Source organism: Bubalus kerabau, chromosome 1 (genome assembly GCF_029407905.1).
Source record: "Bubalus kerabau isolate K-KA32 ecotype Philippines breed swamp buffalo chromosome 1, PCC_UOA_SB_1v2, whole genome shotgun sequence".
NCBI lineage: Eukaryota > Metazoa > Chordata > Mammalia > Artiodactyla > Bovidae > Bubalus > Bubalus kerabau.
The window spans coordinates 228,156,894-228,171,683 of record NC_073624.1 but is presented as its reverse complement, the minus strand read 5'-3'; the positions used below and the strand labels follow the sequence as shown (position 1 = coordinate 228,171,683).

Here is a 14,790-nt window from a genome sequence, read left to right as displayed (position 1 = left end):
TAAACCTCAGAGTAGGAACTAGCCTCAGTGGTAGTCCCAGCCTTGCCACTTTCTTATTTTTTACACCCTACATTGCCAGCACATAGATTTTCAGGCAGTTCAAGAGAATCTGGATGTTATAGAGCTTTAAACTAGATACAACATTTTATTGCTAATGTGGTCCTTTCTATTTATTGCCTGCTCTCACATATTCATAGATACACACAACCATAAACCCATGATGATAAAAAGAAGCATGCTGTGACCATGATTGACAAAGTATATAACCTAATAGTTCTTAGAAGATGAATTAATTTTTTATTTTCTTAATTTTTTGTTTCCTTTCCTAAGATTCTCATGTTTTTCCTGACTAACAAGACTGAATTCTCCTTTTTTGAAGACACTAACTGGAAAACAGCCTTTACCCTCCTTCTTTTTTTTTGAAAGTCCTATTAACAGGTATTGAAACCAATTGTGTTTTTTTCTGGGGCTCTGAAGAGCTCTGTTACCACAGTTTCAGTGCAGAGAAGAATTCAGTGTGAGCAAAGTGATAGATTAAGAAGTGATTTTTTTAGAATAGGATTCTTCTGAAGTTTACAAGTGGACAAGTGAGAAATGCCATGCTCTGAGAACTTATGGAGCTACAGTTTTACAATCAAAGGAAAAGCGGGGAGAGAGAGAAGACCTTCTTTGTCTTTCTTAAGTAGATGTCAGGCTTCCATCATCAGCTCCTCCTCCAGGTTGAGCAAGGGAGTTTTCTTGTCCCTACATGGTCAAGCTAGGTGCACAAATTATTGTTTTTTATGTGTGCAGAGAGCATGTCCTGGAGATCATTAACTTACCGAGCTCACTGGGCAGGATGGGGATCTCATGTCACCACTGTTTTATTGTTTTGGGGTCTGTCTCGTGCTTCTTGCATGGTTTATTGCTAAGTAAATCTGTTTTCTTGAGTTATCCATTAACTTATAGGGGTCTCCCATATTTTTTTCTACTTACAATATCTTATAATGAATAATGAAATCACTCAGTCATGTCCTACTCCTTGAGGCCCCATGGACTGTAGTCTACCAGGCTCCTCTGTCCATGGGATTTTCCAGGCAAGGGTTCCAGAGTGGGTTGCCATTTCCTTCTCCAGGGGTTCTTACTAACCCAGGATTTAACCTGGGTCTCCCACATTGCAGGCAGACGCTTTACTATCTGAGTCTCTAGGGAAGCCTAAAATCCCTTAGTGGGATTACATATTTAATCACCTCTTTGTACCTTACTCCTTCTATGAGAATTTCTTTTTGTCTGTCTAGAAAGGCTAAGAGACTATAGAGATAAGCATATCATTTTATCTAAGAACAAGATGAGATGGGTGCTGTTTGATCACTAAGCATACAGACCTTACTATTTATAGATATAATTGTTGCTTTTGTTAGATTAGGATTAAGAAAACAGAATGATTCAATCACTAATGTTTGACCGTATTAAGCTTCATGTGTTGGGGTAATATTTGGTTCTTAAATACAATACTCAGCTTCTCCTGAAGTTGATACTACAGAGACCCTTGTTCCATGACTCTATACTATCCATTACCTGGGAATTCTGTATGTTCTGAAGTCTCCTAGGATTTATTCTGACTGCAGAAAACAGGTTTCTGAAGCCAAAGTCCTTTGGGGGAAAATTACAATGACTTAATTCTGAAGTAGCTAGTATACTGAATTTAGGTAAAAGAGTAATGCGTATTTTATACTGAAATATTTTATGTGCATACTTACAATAAGAAAATTGTCAGATTTGTAAGTAAAATTAGGAAAATATATTTCAGTTCAGTTCAGTCACTCAGTCATGTCCAACTCTTTGTAACCCCATGAATCACAGCACGCCAGGCCTCCCCATCCATCACCAACTCCCAGAGTTCACCCAAACTCATGTCCGTCGAGTCGGTGATGCCATCCAGCCATCTCATCCTCTGTCGTCCCCTTCTCCTCCAGTCCCTAATCCCTCCCAGCATCAGGGCCTTTTCCAATGAGTCAACTCTTCTCATGAGGTGGCCAAAGTATTAGAGTTTCAGCTTCAGCATCAGTCCTTCCAATGAACACCCAGGACTGATCTCCTTTAGGATGGACTGGTTAGATCTCCTTGCAGTCCAAGGGACTCTCAAGAGTCTTCTCCAACACCACAGTTCAAAAGCATCAATTCTTCAGCGCTCAGCTTTCTTTATTCAATTGTTTGCAAAGAAACAAAATTTGCTATCATTTATGGTACATCATTTTATGTACTATAATGTACATCATTACATAAAGTACATACATAAAGTACATCATTAAGGTGTACTTACTAAGTGACAGGAACAACAATAAAGAGTAAATACCATTTTGTTCTGTTTTTACAGGATGAAAAATAGAGGTTTCAGTTCAGTTCAGCCACTCAGTTGTGTCCAACTCTTTGCAGCCCCATGAACTGCAGCATGCCAGGCCTCCCTGGCCATCACCAACTCCTGGAGTCCAGCCAAACCCATGTCCATTGAGTCGGTGATGCCAACCAACCATCTCATCCTCTGTCGACCCCTGCCCTCAATCTTCCCCAGCATCAGGGTCTTTTCCAATGAGTCAGATCTTTGCATCAGGTGGCCCAAAAATTGGGGTTTCAGCTTCAGCATCAGTCCTTCCAGTGAACACCCAGGACTGATCTCCTTTAGGATGATGGACTGGTTGAATCTCCTTGCAGTCCAGGGGATTCTCAAGAGTCTTCTCCAACACCACAGTTCAAAAGCATCAATTCTTTGGTGCTCAGCTCTTGTTATAGTCCAACTCATGGTCATCCATGCTTGACCACTAGAAAAACCATAGCCTTGACTAGACGGACCTTGGTTGACAAAGTAATGTCTCTGCTTTTCAATATGCTATCTAGGTTGGTCATAACTTTCCTTCCAAGGAGTAAGCGTCTTTTAATTTCATGGCTGCAATCACCATCTACAGTGATTTTGGAGACCCAAAAAATAAAGTCAGACAGTTTCCACTGTTTCCCCATCTATCTGCCATGAAGTGATGGGACCGGATGCCATGATCTTAGTTTTATGAATGTTGAGCTTTAAGCCAACTTTTTCACTCTCCTCTTTCACTTTCATCAAGAGGTTCTTTAGTTCTTCTTCACTTTCTGCCATAAGGGTGGTGTCATCTGCATATCTGAGGTTATTGATATTTCTCCCAGCAATCTTGATTCCAGCTTGTGCTTCCTCCAGCCCAGCATTTCTCATGATGTACTCTGCATATAAGTTAAATAAAAGTGAAAGTGAAGTCACTCAGTCGTGTTCAACTCTTTGTAACCCCATGGACTGTAGCCTACCAGGCTCTTCCATCCATGGGATTTTCCAGGCAAGAATACTGGAGTGGGTTGCCATTTCCTTCTCCAGGAGATCTTCCCAACCCAGGAATTGAACCTGGGTCTCCCACATTGTAGGCAGATGCTTTACCATCTGAGCCACCAGGGAAGTCCAAGTTAAATAAGCAGGGTGATAATATACTGGCTTGACATACTCCTTTTCCTATTTGGAACCAGTCTGCTGTTCCACGTCCAGTTCTAACTGTTGCTTCCTAATCTGCATACAGGTTTCTCAAGAGGCAGGTCAGGTGGTCTGGTATTCCCATCTCTTTCAGAATTTTCCACAGTTTATTGTGATCCACACAGTCAAAGGCTTTGGCATCGTCAATAAAGCAGAAATAGATGTTTTTCTGTAACTCTCTTGCTTTTTCGATGATCCGTCAGATGTTGGCAATTTAATCTCTGGTTCCTCTGCCTTTTCTAAAACCAGCTTGAACATCTGGAGGTTCGTGGTTCATGTATTGCTGAAGCCTGGCTTGGAGAATTTCAAGCATAGTAAAGTATACTAGCATGTGAGATGAGTGCAATTGTGTGGTAGTTTGAGCATTCTCTGTCATCGCCATTCTTTGGGATTGGGATGAAAACTGACCTTTTCCAGGCCTGTGGCCACTGCTGAATTTTCCAAAAAATGCTGGCATATTGACTGCAGGACTTTCACAGCATCATCTTTCAGGATTTGAAATAACTCAACTGGAATTCCATCACCTGCACTAGCTTTGTTCATAGTGATGCTTTCTAAGGCCCATCTAACTTCACATCCCAGGATGTGAATGGCTCTAGGTGAGTAATCACACCATCGTGATTATCTGGGTCATGAAGATCTTTTTTTGTACAGTTCTGTGTATTCTTGCCACCTCTTCTTAATATCTTCTACTTCTGTTAGGTCCCTACCATTTCTGTCCTTTATTGAGCCCATCTTTGCATGAAATGTTGCCTTGGTATCTCCAATTTTCTTGAAGAGATCTCTAATCTTTCCCATTCTATTGTTTTCTTCTATTTCTTTGCACTGATTGCTGAGGACACCTTTCTTATCTCTCCTTTCTATTCTTTGGAACTCTGCATTCAAATGGGTATATCTTTCCTTTTTTCCTTTGCTTTTCACTTCCCTTCTTTTCACAGCTATTTGTAAGGCCTCCTCAGACAGCCATTTTACTTTTTGGCATTTCTTTTTCGGGGGGAATGATCTTGCTCCCTGTCTCCTATACAAGGTCATGAACCTCCATCTATAGTTCATCAGGCACTCTGTCTATCAGGTCTAGTCCCTTAAATCTATTTCTCTCTTCCACTGTATAGTCATAAAGGATTTGATTTAGGTCATACCTGAATGGTCTAGTTCTTTTCTCCACTTTCTTCAATTTAATTTTTAATTTGGCAATAAGGAGTTCATGATCTGAGCCACAGTCAGCTCCCGGTCTTGTTTTTGCTGACTGTATAGAACTTCTCCATCTTTGGCTGCAAAGAATATAATCAATCTGATTTTGGTGTCGACCATCTGGTGATGTGAGGTTTGGTGAGACTCTATTACTTTTCCAAAGTCATATAGCCTGTAAGCAGTGGTTGTTGAAAATGCTAACAGTCAGTACAAATAGAGGCAGTTAAATCCAGAGCCCAAACTCCAAACTACCACACATTGTAGTGACCATAGTATCTACACCTATAACTAACTTATCTCAGACACTCCTTGCAATAGACTGAACCGTGTCCCTCCAGAATTCATATGTTTTAAGTCTTAATCAACCCCTAGTATCTCAGAACATGACTGTACTTAAGAAAAAAATCCTTTCATAAGATGATCATGTTAAAAATGAGGCCATTAGGGTTGAGCCCTAACCCAACTGATTGGTGCCCTTATAAGAAGAAATTTGGACACAGACTCGATGGATGCCTGTGCACAGGGACTTACCCCAGGCCACATGGTTTGTACGTGGTCAAGATGGAGCTCATGTCTAGGTTTTAAGACTTAAAATTTTGTTCTAAAAGCAGCAAGTTAAATAGCACCAACCATTGTGTCATATCACAATTCTGATTCATTAGACAGAAAAAAGGATTAATAAATTAGAGAATTGTCAAGTATGGGACTAAATTACCAAACTGTGGTTTTAAAAAGTTTTAAATGTAAGTCCAAAGTTAGGTGTTATGGTATTCCAATGGATTCCATAATATTGCCCACATGAATATAACACATATCCACTCAGTTCAGTTTAGTCACTCAGTCATGTCTGACTCTTTGTGACCCCATGAATTGCAGCACACCAGGCCTCCCTGTCCATCACCAACTCCCAGAGTTCACTCAAACTCATGTCCATCGAGTCAGTGATGCCATCCAGCCATCTCATCCTCTGTTGTCCCCTTCTCCTCCTGCCTCCAATCCCTCCCAGCATCAGGGCCTTTTCCAGTGAGTCAACTCTTCGCATGAGGTGGACAAAGTATTGGAGTTTCAGCTTTAGCATCAGTCCTCCCAAAGAACACCTAGGACTGATCTCCTTTAGAGTGGAATGGTTGGATCTCCTTGCAGTCCAAGGGACTCTCAAGAGTCTTCTCCAACACCACAGTTCAAAAGCATCAATTCTTCGGCGCTCAGCTTTCTTCACAGTCCAACTCTCACATCCATACATGACCACTGGAAAAACCATAGCCTTGACTAGATGGACCTTTGTTGGCAAAGTAATGTCTCTGCTTTTGAATATACTATCTAGGTTGGTCATAACTTTCCTTCCAAGGAGTAAGTGTCTTCTAATTTCATGGCTGCAATCACCATCTGCAGTGATTTTGGAGCCCCCAAAAATAGTCTGCCACTGTTTCCACTGTTTCCCCATCTATTTCCCATGAAGTGATGAGACCAGATGCCATGATCTTAGTTTTCTGAATGTTGAGCTTTATTTTAAGCCAACTTTTTCACTATCTTCTTTCACTTTCATCAAGAGGCTTTTTAGTTCCTCTTCACTTTCTGCCATAAGGGTGATGTCATCTGCATATCTGAGGTTATTGATATTTCTCCCGGCAATCTTGATTCCAGCTTGTGCTTCTTCCAGCCCAGCTTTCTCATGATGTACTCTGCGTATAAGTTAAATAAGCAGGGTGACAATATGCAGCCTTGATGTACTGCTTTTCCTATTTAGAACCAGTCTGTTATTTCATGTCCAGTTCTAACTGTTGCTTCCTGACCTGCATATAGGTTTCTCAAGACGCAGGTCAGGGGGTCTAGTATTCCCATCTCTTTAAAAATAAATGCCTACATTTATTTGATATCATTTGAGAGCCCAGTGTTATACTTGTGAATAAAAGATACGGTCTCTAATCTCTAAGAAAATATAGTCTAATTGAAAAAGTAGAAAATAATCATACAAATCATTGTTCACCTGAATCTGTGAAAATCTTCTTAAAAGGGTGTCCATTGATACCAACAGCATTCTTCACAGAGCTAGAACAAATAATTTCACAATTTGTATGGAAATACAAAAAACCTCGAATAGCCAAAGCGATCTTGAGAAAGAAGAATGGAACTGGAGGAATCAACCTACCTGACTTCAGGCTCTACTACAAAGCCACAGTTATCAAGACAGTATGGTACTGGCACAAAGACAGAAATATAGATCAATGGAACAAAATAGAAAGCCCAGAGATAAATCCACGCACATATGGACACCTTATCTTTGACAAAGGAGGCAAGAATATACAATGGATTAAAGACAATCTCTTTAACAAGTGGTGCTGGGAAAACTGGTCAACCACTTGTAAAAGAATGAAACTAGAACACTTTCTAACACCATACACAAAAATAAACTCAAAATGGATTAAAGATCTCAACGTAAGACCAGAAACTATAAAACTCTTAGAGGAGAACATAGGCAAAACACTCTCTGACATACATCACAGCAGGATCCTCTATGACCCACCTCCCAGAATATTGGAAATAAAAGCAAAAATAAACAAATGGGACCTAATTAACCTTAAAAGCTTCTGCACATCAAAGGAAACTATTAGCAAGGTGAAAAGACAGCCTTTAGAATGGGAGAAGATAATAGCAAATGAAGCAAATGACAAGCAACTAATCTCGAGAATATACAAGCAACTCCTACAGCTCAACTCCAGAAAAATAAATGACCCAATCAAAAAATGGGCCAAAGAACTAAATAGACATTTCTCCAAAGAAGACATACAGATGGCCAACAAACACATGAAAAGATGCTCAACATCACTCATTATCAGAGAAATGCAAATCAAAACCACTATGAGGTACCATTTCACACCAGTCAGAATGGCTGCAATCCAAAAGTCTACAAGTAATAAATGCTGGAGAGGGTGTGGAGAAAAGGGAACCCTCTTACACTGTTGGTGGGAATGCAAACTAGTACAGCCACTATGGAGAACAGTGTGGCAATTCCTTAAAAAACTGGAAATAGACCTGCCTTATGATCCAGCAATCCCACTGCTGGGCATACACACTAAGGAAACCAGAAGGGAAAGAGACACGTGTACCCCAATGTTCATCGCAGCACTGTTTATAATAGCCAGGGCATGGAAGCAACCTAGATGTCCATCAGCAGATGAATGGATAAGAAAGCTGGGGTACATATACACAATGGAGTATTATTCAGCCATTAAAAAGAATACATTTGAATCAGTTCTAATGAGGTGGATGAAACTGGAGCCTATTATACAGAGTGAAGTAAGCCAGAAAGAAAAACACCAATACAGTATACTAACACATATATATGGAATTTAGAAAGATGGTAACAATAACCCTGTGTACGAGACAGCAAAAGAGACACTGATGTATAGAACAGTCTTATGGACTCTGTTGGAGAGGGAGAGGGCGGGAAGATTTGGGAGAATGGCATTGAAACATGTAAAATATCATGTATGAAACGAGTTGCCAGTCCAGGTTCGATGCACGATACTGGATGCTTGGGGCTGGTGCACTGGGACGGCCCAGAGGGATGGAATGGGGAGGGAGGAGGGAGGAGGGTTCAGAATGGGGAACACATGTATACCTGTGGCGGATTCATTTTGATATTTGGTAAAACTAATACAGTTATGTAAAGTTTAAAAATAAAATAAAATTAAAAAAAAAAGGGTGTCCATTGAGTCAAACTAGCATAAAATAAGATATCTGACCCCTAGAAGGGCATTCCCTGATGATAATCTCAATTCTAAAAAATAAGCTGGAGTTAAAAAGGTATATAGACTTCATCCATATGAAAAATTCAGTAAATCAAAATGGATCATTCCTTGTAAAAAAATAAACTTATGGTTATTAGAGAGTAAGGGGCAAGGAGGTATAAATTGGGAGAATGAGATCGACCTAAACACACTACTACATATAAAATAGATAACTCATAAGGACCAACTGTATAGAATAGAGAACTCTAATCAATACTCTGTTATGGCCTATCTGGAAAAAGAATCTTAAAAACAAGTGGTTATATGTATATGTATAAATGATTCACTTTGCTGTACACCTAAAATTAACATAACATTGTAAATCAAGTATACTCCAATATTTTTTTGTTTTAAATAATGAATCACTCCTTAAATAATGAAGAAAACCAACATTTTGCTTTAGTAAATTCTTTTATCTGAATTTTTAGCTTCCACTATATCACTAACAAACACTAAAAGTGTTAGCTAACTAACAGTATTTTGGGGGCAGGAGTTGAGTCTAAAAGTGAATGTAGAAATCACTTTGCATTTAGTGGGGTTTTGTTTCTTTTGAGTGACACCTCCTGCATGATGTTAAGGCATTGCATCACCAAGTCCTTACTATAAAACACCTCTATTTAAGAAAGTATTTTCCAGAAAGTAATTTTAATATTTCTGAGCAAGAAGTTGTATGTAGTGAACATTTATCTACATACACAGCCTTGGATTAGCCTACAGTGTAAGATAAGATTATTTTTCTTTCACTTCTAGACAGAAAATACTACTTATGCTTCTGAGAAGTATTATAAAAGGGTATAGGAAATTATTTGAGAACTCTATGCACTTACTAGCATTAATAAAGGCATTTACATTATTGTACTTACAGAGCAATATTGTATAAGATTTATTTTATAATATAATAATAATATTTATAGAATAACACAGTACAATAAGGATGTTGCCAGGTGACTCAGTGGTAAAGAACCCACCTGCCAAGTAGGAAATGTAGGTTCAATGCCTGCATCAGCAAGTTCCCATGGAGGAAGAAATGGCAACCCACTCTCGGTATTCTTGCCTGGGAAATCCCATGGACAGAGGAGCCTGGCATGTTACAGCCCACAGGCTCACAAAGAGTTGGACATGACTCAGAAAATAAATAACAACAACAATAGTACAATACCAATTTGTACATAACATGTATATATAGAAATATGTATATACTGTCTATATTTTATATACCTGATCCTCACATTAACTCTTTCAGATAAGCAGATAATGTCTTGTTTCCACTCATAGTCAGTAAAACTGAAAATAAGCCCAGTTGAATGATTTCCTTCATGTCTGTTAGCCATAAATGGAATCACTGTCAGGAATTCAAGTCTCCTAATATCCATATATATACACACATGTATGTGTATATATATACATTCTGATACATATATTTTTTATACTCTCCCATGAGGTCTAAACACCAATTCAGTGAGATTAGGATAAGAATGAAGAAAACATGAAAAGAGTACAAAAGAGAGGCAGGTATTCAGAAAGAAAATAAAGAGAAGGACACCAAGTACACTGAAAGAGAGAAATAATTCAATTTGAACCAATCTTGGTGATGAAGGGCAAATATTAACATGTCAAATGCTTTCCAAATTACAATTGTTAAAGATTTTTTTGATGCGGACCATTTTGAAGGTCTTCATTGTTACAACATTGTTTCTGTTTTATGTTTCTGGGGGTTTTTTTTTGCCACTTGGCATGTGGGATCTTAGCTCCCTGACCAGGGATTGAACCTGCACCCTCTACATTGAAAGGTGAAGTTCTAAACCACTGGACCACCAGAGAAGTCCCACAAATTAAAACTTTTAATACGTATTCTCATTTGGGCCTCAAGATCAACTTTTGAGCAGGCTGGACCTATATTATTGTTAACATTCTCATTTTAGCAAAACTTAGAGATATAGTAACTTTCTCAAAGATGCAAACAGTAAGTGGTGAAAGCTGGAGTTCAACAGAAGTCTGTTCAATCAAGATTCCATTGCCTTTTCCCTATGCCCTTAGGCTTTTCTAACACTGTGAAAGATGTTTGAAGGTACAGCTTTCATAATTTCATTAGAAAGGGAATGATGAGAAGGCAAATAAGAAAACTAAATACCTATTTTATTCTCTGAAAAGAGAAACAAAAAATTAATATGTATGCTAAGAGATGCGTACTAAGTCACTCAGTCATATCCGACTCTTTGGGACCCTATGGACAGTAGCTCACCAAGCTCTTTTGTTCATGGGATTCTCCAGGCAAGAATACTGGAGTGGGTTGCCATTTCCTCTTCCAGGGAATCTTCCCAACCCACAGATCGAACCCGTGTCGCTTACGTCTCCTGCATTGGCATGCAGGTTCTTTACCACTAGCACCACCTGGGAAGCTCATGCTAAAGGATACACCAGGGGTTTTGTCTTTTATTTTGTTTTAATTATAAGATTCCTGTTTCTGGCCAAGATACAGGAACAAGGAAAGGAGGTTTCCTCCCACTGAAATAATTTTTTTTTTTAATTAGGATAAAAACTACATTAAACAATAGTTTTCTGATACTGGATATTAGATAATGCAGGTCATGATCCCTGGGAGTGAGAATAAAACCCCAGTTAGAGCTACATTGCCACAGTTTACTGTCTATAGTTTCTAGGCTTTTGCATAGAGAAAACACAGATAGAGCACAGCAATCTCCCTGAGATGAGGATAGAAAGCTGAAAGTTGGGGAGACCAAGAGAACTAAAATTTACGTGGCATGGTACCAAGAGGAGAGAACTTCAAGGAGAGATTTGTAGCAAATTATCCACCTAGAGTCTTCAAATGAGTGATAATAAATAATTCTACATGAGAAAACTACTCAAGGCTGGGGGAAAAAAATCACCCTAAGAAGCAGAGGGAATAATATTCGAGTTTAAACAGGAGAGGAGATGGCTTGTGTTCCCACCAATAAAATGGGGGAAAAATATGTCATTCGGATAGAAATCTGAGAAGATATTTCTCTAGTAGGGGGACAAAATAATCCACAAAAGGCTGCTCTGCTTCTACCTAACAAAGCTTAAAAGCAAGGCTAGAAATTATCTAAGTATTTTCAAGTAATTTTACTATGTTCCAGAACCAACTTCAAGGACATTTAGAGGAAAGAAAAATATGCATCACCTAACAAAGTAAACAGAAAATGACTAGCATACAATCCACAATTACCACAGACAGACCAAGAAACAGGAAATGGAATTCATGTTAAGAAGGAAAATTCAATCCAAAGAATTGGCTGGACTCATGATTCCAGCAAAGTAATAGGAACCGGAGATACACTTCTGCAGTACAGCAGAACTTACTACACTTCTGTAGTAAGTAAACAAATAAAAACAAACACATAAAATAGATGAAACAATGGTTTTCAAGATACTGAACAGCAGTCTCTTGAAATGGAGACAAGAGACCCATGATAAACAGATAGTAAACAAACAAGATGAACCTTAAAATTGCCCCAGTTTACTGTCCTTAGAAAATTTACAGGTCACAGAGAATGGAGGAGAAACTCAGGTACAGCCATGCAGACCCTGTGTTAAGGAGACAGCTGAGACTCCAGGAAGGTGAAGTCAGTTGAAATTTATCAAAACAGAATATTGGAGATGAGAGAGCTGATGAGTGGAAACCCTAAAAATATGAATAACCCTAAGGATTCCGCAGAATTCTGATCACCAAACACATATGAGTAACTAGTCAAGATCAAAGAAAGGTCCATCTGAAATGATTAAAGAGAACAGTACCCTATGTTTATACAGGATCAGGACTAGTACCTGTTCCTATCAATCACACTGGAAAAATCTCAAAATTCATAAGGCAACTCAACCCTACTGGACAGAGTACTCATAAGGGCTGTGTCACAGTACTAAATGATAATTAGCTCTAGTGTGAATATTTCTCCCCTCTTACCTAACAAATGGTAACAGCAAGACCCAAAAGAATTCACAGTTTTCGATGAACAGAACTGTATCTGAGAACAAAATTAAAAATTATTTACAGAAATAAAAAATCATTCTCTACTCAATAATATAAAACAATGTCTGGTATTCAATAAAAATTACCAAGCATGCTAAAGAAGAAAATAGTGAGGAGAAAAATCAATCAATTAAAACTAACTCAAAACTGTCACAGATGTTGTAATTATCAGACAAGGGCAACAAAACAGTTATAACCATGCTCCATATGTTGAAAATATAAGGAAGAGACATGGAAGATACAAATTACAAAAAATAAAAATTGGACCTTGGAGTACAAAATTTAAAATATACTACATATGATTAATGGTAAATTGGATGTCATCATAAAAAGATTAATTATAAAAGACATATGATACAAATGATGCAAAATAAAACACAGAGGAAAAAGATAAGAACATCAGTGGTCTGTGGGACAACTAATAAAAGAAGACTGATATCAATTTAACTAGAGTTCTCAAAAGTTGGCCTGGGAAAGCAGAAAAAATATTTGAAGTAATAATGGCCCCAAATTTTCCATACTATAAACCAACAGGTCAAGAATCTTAATGAACTCTAAATATAAGAAATAGAAAGAACCCATACCAAGGCATATCATTAGCAAGTTGCTCAAAAACAGTGAGGAAGTCCTTATAGCAACTACAGGGCCAGAGGGTGGGTATAGAAAGGCTGTTATATATAGAATAATAAAGACTAGGAGAATGACAGTTTTTCTCTTTGGAAACAGCACAAGTAAAAACACAGTGAAGCAACATCTTTAAAGATCTTTAAAGCATGAAAGAAAATAGTGTCAATCTAGGACTCTGTGCCCAATAAAAACATCTTTTAAAAATGATGGTGAAAAAAAAAAATGATGGTGAAATAAAGACTTTTTCACATATATAAAAGTTGAAAGAATTCATCCCTTACTGCATACCTTTACTAAAAGAAATGTTAAAGGTAGATTTTCAGGCAAGAGAAAAATACATATCACATGAAAATATGGATCTACACAAAGGAAAGAGTATCATTAGAAAGAGTAACTACATGGGGAAATATATAAGAATTTTTCTTATTATTTACAACTCTTTTAAAAACAACTGCTTTAATAATAAAAAACTAAAAATCTATACATGATAATAAATTAACAAAGGAGATGCAATGAAATCATAAAATACTTGATTTATCCAAAAGCAGAAAAAAGGATAAAGGTAGTAAGAAAACAGATGGGACCAATAGGAAACATAAAGATGGCAGACTCAATAATCTATATTTAAATCTATGTATTTTATTAAAAATATATATTAAATGTAAATATGTTTTATATAAAATTTCAAGGAAGATCAAACCAGTCAATCCTAAAGGAAAGCAACTCTGAATATTCATGGGAAGGACTGTTGCTAAAGCTCCAATACTATGGCCATCTGATGCAAAGAGCCGACTCATTGGAAGAGACCCAGATGCTGGGATGGATTACGGCAGGAGGAGAAGAGGGTGGCAGAGGATGAGATGGTTAGATAGCATCACCAACTCAATAGACATGAATTTGAACAAACTCCGGGAGATAGTGAAGGACAAGAAGGCCTGGTGTTTTGCAGACCATGGAGTTACAAAGAGTAAGAGACGACTTAGTGACTGAACAACAAAAAGTGTATTAGACATAAAATATGTGTTATATGTAAGTGTGTAAATTGAAAGACAGATTGTCAAATTAGATGAAAAAGGAAAATGCAGCTATTTGCTGCTTTCAAGAAATGCACTTTAAATATAAAGATGCTGCTGCTGCTGCTAAGTCGCTTCAGTCGTGTCTGACTCTGTGCGACCCCATAGACGGCAGCCCACCAGGCTCCCCCGTCCCTGGGATTCTCCAGACAAGAACACTGGAGTGAGTTGCCATTTCTTTCTCCAATGCATTAAAGTGAAAAGTGAAAGTGAAGTCGCTCAGTCGTGCCTGACTTTTAGCGACCCCACGGACTGCCGCCTACCAGGCTCCTCCGTCCATGGGATTTTCCAGGCAAGAGTACTGGAGTGGGGTGCCATTGCCTTCTCCAAAATATAAAGATAGAAATAGGTTGAAAGTAAAAAGATGATTAACATTAATCAAAAGAAAGCTTGATTGGCTATATGAATATCAGAAAATGTAGATTTCAGAGCAAAGAATATTACCAGGGATAAGGAGAATCATTTCAACATGACAAAGAGATCAGTTTACCAAAGACGACTCTCTTACTACTCTTAATGTTTGTACCTAACAAAGGAGACCTAGACTTATAAAAATTAAATGAGAGAATATTT

General features: G+C 38.0%; 1 protein-coding gene across 15 annotated transcripts in view; it reads right to left on the bottom strand.

The window, feature by feature from the left end:
* Positions 1 to 14,790, bottom strand: part of SPINK5 (serine peptidase inhibitor Kazal type 5) — a 268,353-nt gene that overhangs the window by 90,457 nt on the left and 163,106 nt on the right. Inside the window, exon 1 of one of the 15 annotated variants that reach the window (XM_055557744.1) lies at positions 822 to 1,063. The exons of the other annotated variants lie outside the window; for them this stretch is intronic. The gene's annotated coding sequence lies outside the window, so the exon portion shown is untranslated. Of the gene's footprint in view, positions 1 to 821; positions 1,064 to 14,790 lie in introns of those variants that run through there. 15 annotated transcript variants of the gene reach the window in all.